At 46.0% G+C, this 20,061-nt stretch overlaps 1 protein-coding gene across 7 annotated transcripts in view; it reads left to right on the top strand.

The window, feature by feature from the left end:
* The window catches only part of LOC147457415 (Polynucleotidyl transferase, ribonuclease H fold protein with HRDC domain-containing protein), a 69,613-nt gene that overhangs the window by 1,213 nt on the left and 48,339 nt on the right, over nucleotides 1-20,061 (top strand). The window lies entirely within an intron of this gene.

The following is a 20,061-nucleotide window of genomic DNA, read 5'->3' as shown; positions in this document are numbered from 1 at the left end:
TCTGTCTCAACATATCAAGCAACAAAAATTGTGCAGATAGCTTTGGAAAAGCAATTTTCATAGGATATTTTGGGACTTGGCATTTGTCCTAAAAAGTAGCTATGTAAAATCCTTATCCCGTGGTACTAGATAAATCAATGATGGATATGATGAGATTTAGTACATCTAAAGATTTGCTAGAGATCGGTGAGATATCCTGTGGTGATCTGCATTGCTTGCAGCCTTTTAGAGGTACCCAGTAACCACCTGCAAGTAGGGTGATTCAGTCTTTCTCTTAAACTGAAATAGAACCGACGGAAATTGAATTGCCAAGACAACACTTTGCACTTGTAGAGGAGACGAAAGAGGCGAAGTTCCTCTTCAGAGAGTATTGGCCCTCAAGTTGAGCTCCCCTGTTGCTCTCTAAAAGCAACTTTTAAAAAGCGTCCTAAAAAAAGGCTCCAAAATCTTTTGCTTTTAATAACTTCCCACAAGTTCAGCTGCTTTAATAATCGATCCCCAAAATCTTTCCAAAATTAACTCCTAAACAGTTGTCTTTGCATGTGACACTGCCATGTCAACAATTCCGTACATTGCCTACGATTCCACCGTAATTTACCACGGGATTCACCCGTCGCTCAACTGAAATTTAGGTCTTTTGTGCTATTGCCTCTTGTCCCATTCCAATGGTTGATGGTGCAACGTCATTGACTTGTCACATAATACATTACCCCCCTTGCTCCATGTACAGGGCCAAACCAAAGGAAAAATAGAGGAAAGTGGGGAAAAAGGGGAGGGGAACCAAAGGCCCTATTAAGGAAAAATCTGGCAAGGCTAAGGAAAAATACTCCTAGCGTGCAGGAGCCTATATGGCTTAGGAAAGAGCCAAAATCCAAGGCTAAGAAATTCCAACACGAGCTTATTGTCTCACCGGTGTATCGAGACAAAATGTTGCAAACATTTCACCTCACATACTCAAAGAAACACACATTTGCAAGACTAAATCGATCAATGAAGCAATTTTAAGGAATTCCAGCCATAACATCTCATATCATGGCCAACAACTCATGTACATATCATGGCAGTCAGTAGGAAGAGCACTGTCGGAACATTAGTGCTCCCAAAATGTCAAAGAAAAATTGGTTGACCCTATCTCAATCTGTGGCAATGTGACATAGGAGCTGAGTGGCTCCTCTCTTGTGCAGCATGCACTGCGCCAGATTCAACTCGTTGAATTGACATGCACTTTTGGAATAGCCATCGCTCAACCAAGTGTATCAAGGTAAAGCTGGAGTATCCGCCCCGTCTGCTTTGTGGCCCTCCTCCATCCACTTTGCATCGAGTAGGGTAGTTCTTGTCACAAACTAATGACGTAGCGTGTCCATAAGTTGTCCCAACTCATAGGGCACCTGTCGACAGGGCCCTAGGGACACTAGAACATAAAGGCTGGCTAGCAGGCAGCTGTACGGACGCCGCAAATTACACTGAAGTGCTGACGTGACTGGCCGTACCGATTCCCGCATATTGCGCTCGCTGTGCTGACGTGGCAAGTCGTACGGAATTCTGCATTGTGCGCTGGCTGCTTTTGGGGAGCCTAGTGCTTTTTGAGTTTGGAAGCTTTTCATGTACTGCTTTTCCCATGGCCAAGGGCCATTAAGTAAGTCCCCTGGGCTCTCTTTGGCACACTAGAGCTGACGAGCCGGTGAGCAAAGGAGACCCAAGGGCAATTGACAACTGTACTTTGCTCAAGCATTAATACAAAAAGAAATACCGAAAGGGGCGCCAGTCTTTGGGGCCAATCTCTTTGGTCACGGAACTAAAGTGTGAAGTATTTTAAAGTGATTCTCTCTCGTGTATTGCGCCAGATTCTCGAATTGGGGTGTCCAAGTTTGTTACAGTTCTTCAACTTGACAAAGTACTTTCGGACCAGCTTTCCCTTCACTGTCCTTTCCTTGTGGCCAGGACTTGGTCAGAGTTATATCATCTCTCTGGATTCGTCCAAGTGGTCCCGATATCCCCTAGGGACATGTAGTAGAGAGAGGGGGACTATTTTGTGGCTGTTCCCAGCTAGAGGGATGTCACAAACGGGAGCGCATAACAATATAAAATATACTCGGATAAATAGAATTTATCACTTAATACTGAAGCCAAAGGATATATATATATATATAGAGAGAGAGAGAGAGAGAGAGAGAGAGAGAGAGAGAGAGAGAGAGAGAGAGAGAGAGAGAGAGAGAGAGAGAGAGAAGATAGACACAGTACTGGGGACCAGAAGATGGGTTGGTCCCCCCCCTTAAAGAGAATCCTTTATCAGGGAGAATCTTTTTACAAGCACAAGAACCGGAGAAAACCCTTCCGTTCTAATTCTCTGACTCGATGGTCATTCCTTCCCGTAAGGAAAATCCGAGAGACGAGCTCTCAATCCTTTTTCCGTCTGTACTCGGAGTTGAGACTCCGCAGACAATTTCCCAATTCCGTTTCCGGAATTCCCAAGCGTAGGCCGAAGCCTTCTCGCTTCTCCTTCGCGATGAAGTACTTGCAAACACACACGCAAACACACGACAACAATCCGTATGGCGAATCCACAATAGATACCTGTCGCTCTTGCGGGGGGAAAAGCGACTTCCGTGCTTTGTAGCCTCACGATCTCTTGCGTTATCTAGCGGCAGAGTCTTCTCTTGTTGACGTTGGTAACTCCTCTTTCAGTAAGGGCATGTGGTGCTTTTGTAGCTCCTTGGCCACGGCGTGAATAGCTGCTCGCGTAGAGAGAGAGAATTTGTCGGCTGGTTTTGTTGCTTTATTTTCTAAGTGGCTGCCCACTTATTAAGTGGGCGGCCGGCATATTTTAAAATTGGTCTGAACTTGCCCAAAAACTCAATAAAACCTTATAAGTTAAAAACAATGCCTTTCACAACACTTCCCAGGCGTCCCTGGATGCAACCACATGCACGAATGCAATGCAAACATAGATTCCTCGCGGGAAAGCGTCTGCTCTTCCCGGAAAACTCGTTAAAATATTCCGCTTTTTAAGAAAAGCTTCTCAGAACCCATCTTTATTCTTGTGCTTGCATCTTTACGCGTATTCCTCTTTCCAGTTCGGATTTCCTCTCGACTATGGATATCCCCTTTCCGATGTACCCGTCACCCACCTTGTGACGCATCAGGAATACCCACACCTAGTCCTTTCCTACCAAACTTACGGTACAATCTCCTTCACGATGCTCTATGTCACCCTTCCTATGACGCATCAGAGATGTCCGTTCCTGGATGGTCGGATACTTCTTCTCGATGCTCCCTGTCACCCATCCGATGTGACGCATCAGAAGTACCCGTTCCTGGTGGCCTTAGAGATATTCCCGTTCACAGTGCTCCCGTCATTACTTTGAATGACGCACTAGGAATACTTTGTACTCAGATGTCTCCAGTGAGAAAAACCCTCACATAAAATTCCAATAATTCATTTAGAATTATTTTTCCTGGTGTTTCAAGCGAGAAAACCCTCTCATTTATAAATCCAATAATTCATTTAGAATTATTTTTATATCAGATAAAGCCAATTTAGCAACATCCCTCTCACTTATAAACAGTTGTCCTGAATTGTAGAGGTCCAACTGAAATGCCAGGGAGAAACTGGAAAAATTCCAAATCTTGCTCAATGGTGAGTTGAGCTGGTCCTTTCTCAAAAGAGAACTTAAAAAAATTAAATTAAACAGAAATTCAAAAACTCAATACTTACCTTACCGGTTCATGTCCTTCCTCTAGTACCTCGAGGATATCTTTCACCAATGATCAAACTTACGAGCCATGTAAGAAGTCGTCATTCGTGTCTTTCCGAGCATCAATTCCACCTTCTCAATCCCGAGAAGAATAATCCTCCTAAAAATCAATCTAGGTATCTGTCCTTGCGCATAATTGAAACCGGTCCGTAGGGCGGTAGACGTTAGCTTTCACCCGAAATTCTTTACTTTAGACACACATAGAGTACTTTGCAAAGATAACTTGTACCGGGAATTAACACTTGAGCACACACACGGCTCAGAAGCTAGAATGCTCCGAGCAGACGCCGACAACCTGTAGGCCCCAAAATTGGCGCCGCTTTCGGTATTTCTTTATTCTTTGAGAGGGTACATCACAAAGTAGAGTCTTGGGAATCTTTTACCTGTATCCCTCTAGATACTACCTGATTTGGCCAAATTTCGGCAACATAACAGCCCAAAACTTGCGCGAAACCAATTCCCTTGCTAGAACTCACTTTCACTGGCATATACCCTCTGATTCCAGCCCAAAAACAGTAAATTCAGCTCGCTGTATTTACTGGTTTTTGCCCTGTTTTCAGCCCCAAACAGTCCCCTAACTGTCCTCTGCCAGTGGGGCACGATTCCCAATGGTTCTGGTATCCGTATGATTGAAAAACAGTCAATTTACAGCGCATACACAGTGCTGAAAACGCACGTGTACGGTGAGGTTATGACCCTCACCGGTGCCTGCTTTGGAGTAGCAATTAGCTACCCCTGTTCCTGCTCAAGGAGGCTCTTGCCTCAGCACAAAAGCATGAAACCACATAGCTGTACATCAGCCAAATGAAGAGCCCTCTTGTGGGGCATCACATAACTGCACGTAGGGGAGAGAGAGAGCAGTGTGTAGCGTGCAGGGCATCACTCCTAGCACCACACTGTACATGGGAGGGAAAGAAAGCACTCCATAGCTCTGAACCTGTGACAGGCTCTCAATGAAGCATCCCCCCCAGCATAAATCGAGCGCCCCCTCTGCTGCCCTTGACCTGTAATGCATCTGTGAACAAATAGATGCAAAAGGGGAAGATTTCCATGGCTGCCAAAACTTGTGTATCGCTGAAAACGCAGAAAAACAGCCTTGTAAACACGCATCTGATGCCTTCCAATGCTGAAAATGAGCTCCTTGGTCCTAGATAAAGTCATGGGAAGCTCAAAAATGGAGAGAGATGGCTGAAAATCACAGTTATCAGCCTCTAAAACTGCTCCAAAAAGTCAGTTACGAGTTCTCTTCTCCCAAACTTGGTAAATTGACCAAAAAGTCCCACTTGGCACTCATACATGCAATTTCCCCTCATTGGGCTTCGTGCTTAAAAATCTCTCAACTGGTTGCATCAATTGACTTTGTAGCGGAGTAATAAAATGTTCCCTTGGTCATACCGAAGGTAATGACGCGAACACATTTCACGGCCCAAAATAGCAATTCCCTAATTTTTAGGAGATGCTTCCGTGGGGTTCCCATTGGTCATCTGACTATCTATCCTCATTGGGACCGCATCCAAAAGTGCAATGTGGCCCAACTAATGGATACTTTCCTTGGGTGACCCCACCTTGACTTTATGCCTTTATTGAGTTCACTTCCTAGTATCCACCAACTTGCTAAGTGCGACGGGGGGACCTACATGATCTTGAACTGAGCCTAGACATCCTTTTACTTTAAGAGTTCCAGTGCCGACCAACTTCCCGTCTGCGGGTGAAACTACCGTTCACATTGGCCATACAATGTCCAACCATTTGCAACTTCAAAAAGAGGGTCTCAAAAATAAAACAAAACCCAGTGGAAAGAAACCAACAACTAAAGTTAGCAATTGCCACGTCCTCGTGACATAGTTAACAGCTGCCGCGTCCCCGTGACAATAACCTTGCGCTATTAGTCCTGAGGATATTAGACCTCTTGTGTCCTCCCCCATAGGGCATGTCGAGAGCATTAAGCTCATGTGAATCTTCCTGTGGCAAACAATGTGTGTCGTCTTACCAAAGTAAGTTCTTATTCCGGGCCTTTGCTTTGGGTAGGCCAATTGTTCTGATCCAAAGTTTCCTTATCCGAGACTCTGTTAACTTGATTCCGTCTTCTCAAATTCGAGAAGAATAATCTTCCTAGAAATCAATGACGACTTGCAAAATCTCAGGCAGATAGGATTCTAGCCATAGCATTTTCTGAACGTACGTTCAAACCCGGTTCACAATAGAGCGAACCCTCTTTGATTCTCAGGGATGTTCTCCCATATGTAATTCTTACCATTTTGAAACGGTTGGCGAATTATATTCTTACGAACATAATAGTTCGAATTTATTCAAGCAGCGTGTAAATGCTACTTGGCCTGCTCATGGAGAAACATATACCGCAACCAAAAGTTGCTACTGTAATGGTAAAAGCACATAGCGTACTCAATGATCAACGACCATCAGAAAACCTCTTCTCCGTAGAGGAACTCAAATTCCTTCTACTGAACACATCTCAAATAGAGATTCTCGTGTCGGAGTATCCTTGCGCGCAAAAAGGCGCTCAAGAGAGTATAACAAACTCTCGTCCAATTCCTTGGCATAGGTCTGCATCTTCGTGTGTTATCCATGTACTCAAAAGTGTACATAATTCTTAAGTTGTGTTAAAGTCTTGGTGAACCTGAGAAATTACCTTCCCTTCGTAAGATCCTTAGAGCGAAGACGCTCAACTTGACGATCCCTTGGCTCGATCTTAGAGCAAAACCTGCTCATCAAATAATCTAGGATTTCAATCCTTGGATTCCTTGAGCACAGGTCGTAGTCGTCGCTTGTTCCTTTCCTCGTAAAGAGAGTGTTTGTTCACTTGTGCGAAAAGCACTACCATATCTTCCCTTACCGGGTAGGGGGTGTGGGCTTAAAGAGTACTCAAGCTTCATGAAAGCTTTTCTTTGCTTGAAAGCTCAGAATGGTTCCTTCATAATTTCCTACCCGCAATAGTAGGTAATTTGTTGGAGAACTACCGGATACCTGATCAATCATGGACCTTCCGGATAGCTAAGCAAAGAGTTCATCGTATAAAACAATGTTTTGACTCAAGCCTACTCTCATAAACACTCGAGAGTGAGTAGTCCCGGTTAGACATAACCATACCTCGTGCAAAAGAGCAAACAAGCACAATGCATTTTATGGTTTCCTCAAAGATGTAACTTTGATTAAAAACCTGCCCTCTCACTTAAAGTTCGAGGGTCTTCTATTCAAGAACTCGGGAGTTAGATTGAATTCCCTTACTCCAAACTTTTTGTGTTCAATGGTTCCCGTCTCACTACGGGGATTAGATTCTATGTACACTAAGGTGTACACTTTCAGCTTTTTATTGTTGACTCCACCATCTACTGCAAAGTATCTTGCAGATGCGTTTACAAAGTTCGGGCAAAAGTCCTTTGTTGAATTTGTTCATCTTTCCTTCCTCAGAGAGGATCAAGAATGGAGCTACCTTGGCAAGAGTGAACCACTACTTGCTTTGACTCGCTCATGTTCCTATTGGGCAAACCAATCCCAATCTTCTTGAATGCCTTCCTCAAAGTGTATAGAAAAAAATTTGTCGGACAATTCAGCCTTGAATTGAATCCAAGTCTTGTTGTAAGTTCCTTGCAAAGCCTTGGTATACCACCAAGTACTTGCAATCCCCTTGAGGTGTTTGGTCACATGCCTCACCTTCGACGCTTCTCAGAAATTGCCGTTTGCAAAGGCAACTTCAAACTGTCGAATGAAAGTATTAAACTTGACTGGGAGTGTTCAGAGGTCTAAAGACCTTCTTCATATCCTTCCCGGAATGACGGGATTTCTTGGCTATGGTTTTGGATTGATGTTCATGGATATTTTCTAGATTCTGAAGGATCTCGAGCATTCCGCTCCTTGGAGACTCTAGGTTCTTGAGCATCATGCTCTTGTCGCCTTCTTAGAGAATCCCAAGTCTTGTGTCGACTTCTTGCAGAGAGAATTTTTTTTTTCCAACTCTGCGAGCTTTTCTTGCAAGACTTAGGTTTCGGCCTGCTTACTTAGCTCTTGGCTTGTCATGGCTTCTTCCCATAGCCTCCCAGAGTCGTCGTCCTTTACAGAGAGAGTGGAGACCATGCTCTGATACCACTGTCACAAACGGGAGCGCATAACGATATAAAATATACTCGGATAAATAGAATTTGTCACTTAATACTGAAGCCAAAGGATATATATATATATATATATATATATATATATATATAGAGAGAGAGAGAGAGAGAGAGAGAGAGAGAGAGAGAAGATCGACATAGTACAGGGAACCAGAAGATGAGCTAGTCCCCCCCCTTAAAGAGAATCCTTTATTAGGGAGAATCTTTTTACAAGCACAAGAACCGGAGAAAATCCCTCCGTTCTAATTCTCTGACTCGATGGTCATTCCTTCCCGTAAGGGAAATCCGAGAGATGAGCTCTCAATCCTTTTTCCGTTTGTACTCGGAGTTGAGACTCCGCAAACAATTACCGAATTCCGTTTCCGGAATTCTCAAGCGTAGGCCGAAGCCTTCTCGCTCCTCCTTCGCGATGAAGTACTCGCAAACACACACGCAAACACGCGACAACAATTCGTATGGCGAATCCACAATAGATACTTGTCGCTCTTGCGCGGGAAAAGCGACTTCCGTGCTTCGTAGTCTCGCAATCTCTTGCGTTATCTGGCGGCAGAGTCTTCTCTTACTGACGTTGGTAACTCCTCTTTCAGTAAGGGCATGTGGTGCTTTTATAGCTCCTTGGCCACGGCACGAATAGCTGCTCGCGTAGAGATTGCGGCCGTTTTTTTTTTTTGTTGTTCTACCCGAAATAGGGAGAGAGAATTCGCTGGCTGGTTTTGTTGCTTTATTTTCTAAGTGGCTGTCCACTTATTAAGTGGGCGGTCGGCATATTTTAAAATCGGTATGAACTTGCCCAAAAACTCAATAAAACCTTATAAGTTAAAAACAATGTCTTTCACAACACTTCCTAGGCGTCCCTGGATGCAACCACATGCACGAATGCAATGTAAACATAGATTCCTCGCGGGAAAGCGTCTGCTCTTCCCGGAAAACTCGTTAAAATATTCCGCTTTTTAAGAAAAGCTTCTCAGAACCCATCTTTATTTTTGTGCTTGCGTCTTTACGCGTATTCCTCTTTCCAGTTCGGATTTCCTCTCGACTATGGATATCCCCTTTCCGATGCACCCGTCACCCACCTTGTGACGCATCAAGAATACCCATCACCTAGTCCTTTCCTACCGAACTTACGGTACAATCCCCTTCACGATGCTCTATGTCACCCATCCTATGACGCATCAGAGATGTCCGTTCCTGGATGGTCGGATACTTCTTCCCGATGCTCCCTGTCACCCATCCGATGTGACGCATTAGAAGTACCCGTTCTTGGTGGCCTTAGAGATATTCCCGTTCACAGTGCTCCCGTCATTACTTTGAATGATGCACTAGGAATACTTTGTACTCGGATGTCTCCAGTGAGAAAAACCCTCTCACCTAAAATTCCAATAATTCATTTAGAATTATTTTTCCTTGGTGTTCCAAGCGAGAAAACCCTCTCACTTATAAATCCAATAATTCATTTAGAATTATTTTTATGTCAGATAAAGCGAATTTAGCAACAAGGGAGATAGTGGATATGTTTAGCCATGTTAACACGGGGTTTTGGGCTCAGTCCATGGTCAAAAGTAGGCTCCTGCATGTTAGGAGTATTTTTCTTAGCCTTGCCTGCATTTTCCTTAGAGCGCTATGGGATTTTGGTGCCTTATTCCTACCTTTTCTCTATTTATGAGGTCGCGGGGGCAGCCATATATCTGGCCAACCAACATCCTCTGGGGTATATATGTGTGGGCTGCGGTCACTTAGGGGGAGAGTGCACATGCTCAGGTTAGCAGGGCCCCCCTAGTGGGCAGCCCTAGGGTGACTTGTGGGCAGCTCCTAGCGTTTTTGAAGCAACCTCCGTGGCGTTTTTGAGTAGCCCATACATTTGCCATCACGGGCTTATGAACAACACCACCGTGTGATTGATCATCGATGGGCACTAGGGAGATCTTCTGCATTTTTCTTCTCAGGGTAGTACACAGCGGCGATGTGATCATCCAAATGAAGAGCTCCACATACTTGGTGCAGGCATTGGAGAGTAGCAAATCCATGATCTCCAGAGGGCAGCCACATCATGAAGCAGCCTTGATCCTTGTCCTTCTCCCTCTATATCGGTTCACTTGCTAGGAGGAGTTCCACTAAACGTTGCTTTCAGAGCAGGCTAGGGTTGTTGCCCACGTTGAGACCGAGACAGTGTTTCGTGTGCATGAGCAGATGGCAACAGTATTAGTTGTATATGAGCTCACTCAGATTCTGATAGAGACGCTCCATGATGTAGCATCAGAGGCATATCCCCACAGCCAGCCTACACGCAGACAATCTAGGAGCATGCCTCATAACAATTGTATGATGAGGAGTGTAGAGAGACAAGGATCAGATTACAGAGAGAGGTGATCATGGGTACTACTACACATAGACAATCACGGATTATCGTTCACCGTTTAGTACGACGTAAGAAGAGGGCTTACCTATCTCAATTAGAGCGTGATCTGTATCAGCTGTTTATGAGTCAGGACTCTAGTGAGGCGTGGAGGCTTTTCCATGAGCACTCTCCACCGCCAACCATCACTTCCACAGAGACATGGGGGGAATATGCTACATCTTAGAGCTATACAACATCGGTGCAACCACCTCTGCCTGACCCTCCAGAAGCATGCCCAGAGACATGTACTTTCTTTACTTCTGAGAGGGTAAGGAAAGCCATTGACAGGATGAAGACAAGAAGAGCACATGATCATCATGGTCTAGTAGCAGAGCACTTCATCCATGCCAAAGATACGCTTGTAGAGCTTGTTGCTATGATGTTTAATTGAGCCATGTATGAGGGTTTTCCTGAGACTTGGAGTATGTCCACGATTGTGCCTATCTTCAAGTCGGGAGATCCTATGCTTCCCGGGAATTACCACACCATCATGGTTGGTCACACTCTGGTTAGGCTATATGCATCAATTCTTGAGCACAAGTTGAGTAGATGGGCAGAGAGAGAGAGAGAGCATACGGGCATCGGGACAGGCAGGGTTTAAGAGAGGTTTCTCCACTCTTGACCAGATTTGACACTTAGAGCCATTATCGAGGAGGGTAGACACCATGGCAGGAGGATTTATTGTAGCTTTGTGGATTTCCGCAAAGCCTTTAATACAGTGCCACGAGCCAGACTCATACGCAGATTGCAGGACATGAGGTGCCCATAGAGTTGATTTGGGGGATCTTAGCTTTATACAGGACAATGGCAAGGCGGGTACGCACTACTCAGGGCATGTCCGACATGGTTCACTCCACTATTGGGGTGAAGCAGAGTTGACCCCTATCTTCGACTCTCTTTGGGATATATGTAGATGAGTTTTCAGATTATGTACAGACAAAGGGTGATAGAGGTGCTCAGCTTGCAGGGACGTGGATCCCGGTGCTATTATATGCTGATGATATTGTGCTGATCTCAGATTCTCCAGAGGGGATGCAACGTCACGTGGATGCATTGCATGTATTTGCACAGGAGAGTGGATTGTCTGTGAACCTTGGTAAGACCAAGGTAATGGTCTTTAACATTAAGGCGCAGTGGATAAGGAGGTCCGCCCCCACTTTTACATATGGTCGAGAGATTGTGGAGTATGCAAATGCATATACTTATCTTGGGGCAGTTTTCAGTGGTCAAGTATTTCCCTAAGGCGTGCAACAGATACGAGACTGACCATAGCCTATGCAACATTGGGGAGACTTGAGAGGATATGTTTGCAAGTTCAGTTCCAGGAACCTCGGACAAAGCTTTGGCTCTTTGACACTCTGGTCACTTCGGCCATGCTGTACAGAGTGGAGATTTTGGGGCTCCTTAGTTGATCATCATAGCAGGCTAGCAGTACTGATGGAAGAGGCCCTTGGTGTCTATGATTTCTTGGATGATTAGGGCCAAGGCCTTAGTACCACATGACATTGTTAGGGTGGAGCTCACTGCTCCTCCGTTGGTAGTGGAGGCACTCACTCCATCAGTTTCATTTATACATAGCACCTGGGCTTCCCTTAGAGACAAATATGCTCGATTAGCACTAGAGTCTTCGAGGCAACTGGCATTGCAGTCGATATGCAGAGATGGCATCTTGGTTTCAGTTACATGGCTTTTGTATGGATCGGCTACCCCCATTTCAGTATACTCTGGATGCCCCCTCCATCTCTCTCACTAGAGCATAGATTACCAGGATAATCAGACTGGACTTGATTCAGTTGGATACGAAGAGGACATTGATACAACCTACACATGAGTTGGGTACAAAGATGGCTTTCTATAGAGAGCATCTTCTCGAGCTTATGGAGGATGGTTTTCTGATGAGACCGGGATCCATGGATACTCAACCATCCCACGGGATACGATGTGCTATTGGTCAGATACGCACATCCTCACATCAGCTAGAGATCGAGACAGGCAGATTTGGTGGAGTACCCGCTGAGTCCAGGATTTCTCAGGTGTGCTAGATAGAGCCCGAGACAGAGCTACATTACATATGTCATTGCCCAATATACTATGAGATACGAGGCTGCTTTCACTGTCTATTCAGAGAGGGTTTGGGACCACTTTACCTGGATCAGAGATGCCTCGGATTATACTTACTGGAGATTCGCAGACATAGAGAGGACCCCTTGAAGAGGGGCACAATGACAGAGATCCAGCGACAGTGGCAGATTACAGATTTCTTTGAATCATAGACTGAAGAAGTTCGTGCAGCCCCCACACAGAGCAGCTCCAAAGACCCCAGGGGCATAGTGCTTGATCGGACGATAGAGTTGGGGAGGTCCCGTCACCCACGGACAAGGGGGCCGTCTCGACATCGACGCAGATTGCGATAGGGGATGCATACAATACTGGCGCAACATAGGAGCCGTCCTTTTGGATACCGATGTAAATGTATATGATGCCCCTACTGTCAGAGAACTTCATTGTATCAGCTCACCCCCCCTTTGTGTTCCCTTTGTATCAGCTTTCACCCCACCCCTACCCCCCTACCCACTGTTTTCTTTTCAGTTTTTTGTACTTTTTGTACCCAGACCTGGTATTAGATTCACCACATGTAACCTTTTGGTCTCATAGGTCATTTTGGCCTTTTGAAGACGCTAATATTGCATTTCTTTTCATTTCATCTCTCTCTCTCTCTCTCTCTCTCTCTCTCTCTCTCTCTCTCTCTCTCTCTCTCTCTCAAATGTCTTCTCTCTCTGGGCGCGGAACTACGCCATGCCGTGTCGTCTGTCACAAATTGATGACGTGGCAATGCCCACACACACAGACACATGCTGACGTGGCAGTGCCCCCCCCCCCCCCCCCCCCCCCCCCCCCCCCCCCCACACACACACACACATGTTGACGTGGCAGCTAGTACGAACGCCAGGCATTGCGCTGATTGAATGTTGACGTGACAGCCCGGATTTTGCGGCGTAGTTTATGCTGATGACGTGGCAGTCCGTACGCTGTACGGATCTCCGCAAATTACGTTGGCTGATTTTCACTAGCAGCTTTTGGGCATAATGCTTTTGAGTTGAAGCTTTTAGTTTTAAAAGTTTTTGGGGCTCTGCTTTTGGGCATCCCTTGTACCAATAAATAAGTCAGCTAGGCCTCATTACTCAGAGCATCTGGACGCAAAGTTTGAGAGTGAGCACGTGCCTACTCTCTTGTACTCTCCCAAATCAGCTCTATGGGCACCCCGATGTCTTGCAATCTGCGTATGAGTCTGGCTCGTGGCACTGTATCAAAGGCTTTGCGGAAATCCACAAAGCTACAATATATCCTCCTGCCATGGTGTCTACCCTCCTCAATAATGGCTCTGAGTGTTAAAATCTGGTCAAGAGTGGAGAAACCTCTCCTGAATCTTGTCTGTCCTGCTGCCCGTATGCGCCCATCCACTCAACTCATGCTCAAGAATTGATGCATATAGCCTAGCCAGAGTGTGACCAACCACGATGGTGCGGTAATTCCCAGGAAGCATAGGATCTCCCAAATTGAAGATAGGCACAATCGTGGTCATACCTCTATTAAACATCATAGCAAGAGGCTTGCAAGCATATCTCTAGCATGGATAAAGTGCTCTGCTACCAAACCATCATGATCCTGTGCAAATCCTATCTTCATCCTGTCAATGGCTTTCCTTACCCTCTTAGCAGTAAAGAAAGTACATGTTTTTGGGCATGCCTCTGGAGGGTCAGGCAAAGGTGGCTGCTTCGATGCTGTATAGAGAGATGTAGCATATTCCCCCCATGTCTCTGTGGAAGTGATGGCTGGCGGTGGAGTGTGCTCATTGAAAAGCCTCCATGCCTCACTAGAGTCCTGACTCATAAACAACTTATACAGATCACGCTCTAATTGAGATAGGTAAGCCCTCTTCTTTCGTCGCACTAGGCAGTGAAAGATAATCCGTGACTATCTATGTGTAGTAGTACCGTTGAGCACCTCTCTCTGTAATCTGATCCTTGTCTCTCTACACTCCTCATCATACCAACTATTCTGAGGCATGCACTCAGATCGTCTGTGTGTAGGCTGGCTGTGGGGATATGCCTCTGATGCTGCATCATGGAGCGTCTCTGTCAGAATCTGGGTGAGCTCATCTAGTGGTCGTTCTAGCTCTTGAGTGCATAGTTGCCTATATATCTCATCAGTGCACACGGGATCCATCTCCCTCGTGAAGGTATACCGAGTATGTGTGGAGGCCTCTCCGAATGGAGCTGTATTGAACAGGAACGATAAGACAAGATAGCATGATCGATTGCTACCCCAACCGGCCTAGTTCCCACCATGAAATCCTGAAAGGACGGAATGAGTCCTGGCGGAGCCATAACATAATCCATTGTACTAGCGCCATGCCAATGTGGAAAGCATGTAGAACCACCTGCTGTGCAGGGAATCTCTGTAGGCCATTCAAAATGGCCAATCCATGTGCTGTCCCCATATCAATCAAGTATCTGCCATACTGAGTGTTCTCCTCATCCTGTGATAATCTAGACAAATCCATTCAAGCTCAATAGTCCTAGCATTGAAATCCCCCAAGATAATAACGTCGCCATCTTTGGAAAACTCCCATATATCATCATCCAAACTAGAGAAAGGGGACTGTCCTCTAGTTGATGCATATACTGACGTACTAGGAGGGAAATAGAAAATAGTGATGTAGAGGTATTTGCCTGTCTCTGCCTTCAGTCTCACCCACATGTACCTAGCATGCTCATCCCTCCGAGTTATATGTATCAAAGACTGTAGCTCCTCCCTGAATAAGACTGCCACTCCTCCTGAACCTCATTCTCTGTGCTCTGATCGAGTCTCCTATCTGCAAGCTCTCTCCCATTTGTATCCGCTCACATGGGGCATGGACTGCCCCGGGGCCTGATGTGTCTCAAGTAGAAAATGATGTCTCTCCCTGTGAAACTATCCTAAAAGGCCCCTACATCTAGGCGCAAAGATCCATTACAATTTCATATAGCCACTTTGAGTGTGGTCCCACAGGTCTCGCGCCGTCATGCAAGGCGCTTCTCCAGAATAACCACTCGTCCATCCCTGTAGAAGGCCACTTTCCCCTTCTCTCGAGCTGTCATTATCTCGGGCATAACTTCTTTCATATGAGCAAGTTGTGAGAGTGTGAGGTCATCTCCAAGGAATATGCCCGTTTTCTTTAGTGTAGGACGCTTCTTCAAGAAGTCCTTCTTTGCCTCCATGGATGGGAAGCGCATGATTAGAGCTCTTTCCTTTGATGTCTCCCCATTTCCTTGTGTCTTCTTCCCTACCCTCCATGTCTTTGTATGAGTAGCCTCACTACCCATCATGCGGAGAAGTTCTTTGACTTCCCCTTCCACATTATCTCGGTCTTTTAGACCGGTTATTCGTATGTGCAGAGCTCTAGTCTTCCTGCGCTGCTCTTTCTTCTAAAGTCATGTTGATCATTGTAGGAGTGGGAATAGATGTGGTTTCTTTCCCTTTCCCTTTCTTAGCGACTTCTATCCTTTTCTCGCCCTCATCCGCCTTCTTTTGTGTCTTCGTGATTACATCCACCCACGAAGACGTCTTTGCCACATTTTGTTTCTCTTCCTCTTTGATCATCCATACCTGTTTCTTGAGTGACCTTAATTTCCTCTTATCACCGAGGGCTGGAATTCACCTTCCTCTAGTCCATCGCTTGCTCTATCAGCAAGCTCTCGCTTGAGGGCTGAGACCTCTTCTTTGAGTGCTTGTGAATCCGCCTTAAGTGCTTGTATCTCTACACGCAGATCCTCTTTCTCCTTATTCCATTGCATGCCTTCGTTCAGGAACATTTGAAGAAGGTTGGCCTTCTCCTTCCACCATCCTTCCATCTCTGCTTTCCATTCCTTCATCTCCCTTTCCACTTGTGTTATCCGCTTGTTTGTAAGCATGAAGGTTGCCTTCGTACGGGACTTGCAAACTGGTGAAGCGCTCATGACCTCCATTATAACGACCCCTGTTGCACAGGCCCTTAGTTCTGCTCGTGTTTAGTAACACTCCTACGTATTGATGGGGTTCTATTGCTCCAACTTGCACTGGCTAAACGCGATGGCTGATGTTGAAAGCTCCACGCGATGGGCTGGCTGGCACCTCAGAGAGAGAGAGAGAGAGAGAGAGAGAGAGAGAGAGAGAGAGAGAGAGAGAGAGAGAGAGAGAGAGAGAGAGAGAGAGAGCTCCACCCCTGCCCGAACTGCTCCTGCTCGCCCTCTGACCTGCGCGAACTTTAGAGCTGGCGGTTCTCAGCACCTGGCGCCACTGAAACCTTCGCGAGCTGGCTGTCTATATCATTCTGTGCGCACTCTTCGCAACAAGTGGCCATCAGCGCTGCAATTTGCTCAAAATGATGCTGGATGCTGATGCAATGGCTGATTGCTGAATGCTGATGCACAGAGAGAGAGAGAGAGAGAGAGAGAGAGAGAGAGAGAGAGAGAGAGAGAGAGAGAGAGAGAGATGAAATGAAATGAAATGATATATTAACGTCTTCAAAAGGCCAAAATGACCTATGAGACCATCAGATACAAAGTGGTGAATCTAATACAATGTCTGAAGTACAAGTACAAAAAGTACTGAATGTAAAAAATGAAAACTGAAAATGAAGTGTGAAATGTGAAAATGTAGAATAGGCCCTCAATGACACTCTGGGTGTCGTGCTAGAATGCCTCTGATCCTCTGCTGGATTCTTCATCGATGGAGTGTGTTCCTGTGTCTCGGTCGTGGTCGTCTCTATCTCCCGAGCTCAGTCACCCTGTCAATGAGGGTGCCTCTGATATGAATGTGGGTACAACCCTATGCTGATGGTTGGTCTCCTGGCTCCCGCGATCCAAAGAAGTCTGTGATCTGTCTCTGTGACTGTCGTACTCCATGTCTCCTCAGCAGACTATCTCTATGTCGGTGTAGCTCAAGTAGATATAAGCAGAGGCATCTCTGATCTTGATACCTCATGACTCTATCTAGGGGTCCAAAACCCTCCCTGAATAAGCAATGGAAGCGCCCTCGTATCTCATAATACACAGTGCAATGGCATATGTAGTGTAGCTCTATCTCTCGCTCTCTATCGCATAGTTGGCATATCCTAGACTCCAGTGTTATCCCTTCGAATCTACCCGTCTCAATCTCCAGTTGGTATGAGGATGTGTGAATCTGACCAATAGCACATGGCAGACCATGAGACAAATGAGTGTCCATGTAGCTCGGACGAATCACAAACCCATCTCTCGAAAGTTGGAGAAGATGCTCTTTGTAGAAAGCCATCTTCGTGCCCCAACTCCTGCATCGGCTCTGCCCATGTCGTCCTGGTGTCCAACTGTATAAGATCCTGACGAATGAGTCTAGTGATCTCTGTTCGTGTGACTGGCAGGGAGGGTGCATCCAGGAAATATTGAAAAGGAGGCAATCTATCCATGCTGAAACCATGCCTCTGAAACCATGAGGTCATCTGCACATACCAACATGATGCATCTCCCTGCATCGCTAACTGTCTAGAGGACTCAAGAGCCAGTCTAGTATATCTGCCTCTATGTGCATCCCATAGACTGTGCATAAAGGACACTGACCTGTAAGAGCCTCAATCTCTATAGGAAGGGCGGCTACCTCCGCTGGAATAATCGCATGTGGTACGGAGGCCTTGGCTCTAATCATCCGGGATATCATAAATACCAAGGGTCTCTCCATGTAGCTTTATACAAGACAGTGGGAGGACAGGTACGCACTACTCGGCATGTCCGACATGGTTCACTCCACCATTGGGGTGAAGCAGGGTTGTCCCCTATCTCCGACACTCTTTGGTATATATGTAGATGCGTTTTCAGATTATGTATAGACAGAGGGTGATAGAGGTGCTCCGCTTGCAGGGACATGGATTCCGTTGCTATTATATGCTGATGATATTGTGCTGATCTCAGATTCTCCAGAGGGGATGCAACGTCATTTGGATGCATTGCATGTATTTGCACGGGACAGTGGATTGTTTGTGAACCTTGGTAAGACCAAGGTAATTGTGTTTAACACCATGGTGCAGTGGGTAAGGAGGTCCGCCCCCACTATTACATATGGTCGAGAGACTGTGGAGTATGCATATACATACACTTATCTTGGGGCGGTTGTAACTAAGTCAGACTTTGTAAATAATTAATTTATTTACGAGAAAATAATTATCTAATTAGTTGTGTGCACATCAGAATAGATTTAGCAGTTCTGGGGCCTGAGGTGCGCCCAAGTTTGGGCCAGTGCACCTCAAGGAGACCCTAGCAGAAAATACCCTGAAGCCCTAGCGATTGGGAAATCAAGTCTTCAATGAAGGGGTAGATAGTAGCCTCAGATTTCAGGCTCAGAAAATTACGCGCGCTAGTGCAAGCACAGGAATGAGATGGGGTCCTTAGACTATTAACCCTAAGGCTTGATTATTTTACGGCCTTAGGATAAGTTAGTTAAAAGTATTCTTAAATGATTTGCGCTGGACCAAATGGCCGGACAATTGCGAACAAGTAATGCCAGAGCATTGCTGGTACGGCAATGCGCTAGGGAGTAGATAAAGTTTTCATTTGTTGCATCTATGTGTGCAGTTGTGCACTTAATTGCACATTTCATTAACTAGCATAGGATTTTTAAAGTCAAAAGTTGAATGGTTTTTAAAATTTAAAGTAAGTGTGCCAAGTGGCACACTTTCCCATGCAATCTCTCTCTCTCTCTCTCTCTCTCTCTCTCTCTGAAACCGGCCTGTTCAATCCGAAAAGGGCGGTAGACTTTACTTCAAACCTTGATTTAGCTTTCACCCATTATTAGTCGTCTATTTTACCTGTACTTTCAAGACACAACAAAGGGGAGAGGGATACAGGTTGCTAGATTGCACCTGTATGAGTAGACAGACACCAGATTGGTCCCTAACTTAGGCGCCCCTTTCGGTATTTCTTTATTGTTCAAAAGAGGGAATAAACGCTGTGGTTCCCTACAAGCTGCCCCGCACAAACTCGGCTGAATTTCCACTGTTCCAGCCCGATTTCGGCAGCATAACTGTACTAGAACCCTTCACAGTCAGTATTCCCACGCATTGGCCGTCTTTCCCGACGCATACGGGCACTTTGCAAAACCTGGCGAGAATCTGCAGCACCCTGAATTCTCTGTTTTCAGCCCTGAAAATGCGCCAGATCACCTGTACAGCGGTCCCCTTGCGTCCCCGAACCTCCTGGGGGTATTAGGGTCCGTTTAGGGCCAAAACCCTGAACCTGCAAAAATACACAGCAGGCTGTAATTTACTGTTTCGGGCTCCGTTTCGCGTGCCGGTCGCATCTGTAGCAAGTCCTCGAGCTCCCGCACCTGTAGGGCTACTTGCCCTTTGAATCGGACGAGATTTCTGGCATGAAACCTCTCCGAATTCACCTGTACCTGCGGGGGATTAGCCGCTAGCTAATCCAGTACCTGTACAAGAGGCTCTTGCCTCGGCAATCGCGCATGAACCCACACAACTGTACATTGGTCAAATGAAAAGCCCACTAGAGGGGCATAACATACTGCCAAAGGGGAGAGAGAGGGCAGTGCGTAGCGTGCAGGGCATCACTCCTGGCACCGCACTGTGCATAAGAGGGAAAGCAAGCACTCCATAGCTCTTAACCTGTGACAAAACTGAAAATGAGGCTCTCCCCCTCCTAAATTCAGCGCCACTTCTTGTTGCATGAGGCAAGTGCACCAGAAGGTGCCACTTGGCACATTTATAAGCATTTTCCCG

Source organism: Adiantum capillus-veneris, chromosome 5, assembly GCF_014529385.1.
Source record: "Adiantum capillus-veneris isolate H3 chromosome 5, ASM1452938v2, whole genome shotgun sequence".
In the NCBI taxonomy this organism is placed as follows: domain Eukaryota; kingdom Viridiplantae; phylum Streptophyta; class Polypodiopsida; order Polypodiales; family Pteridaceae; genus Adiantum; species Adiantum capillus-veneris.
This window is presented reverse-complemented; position numbering and strand designations above follow the sequence as displayed.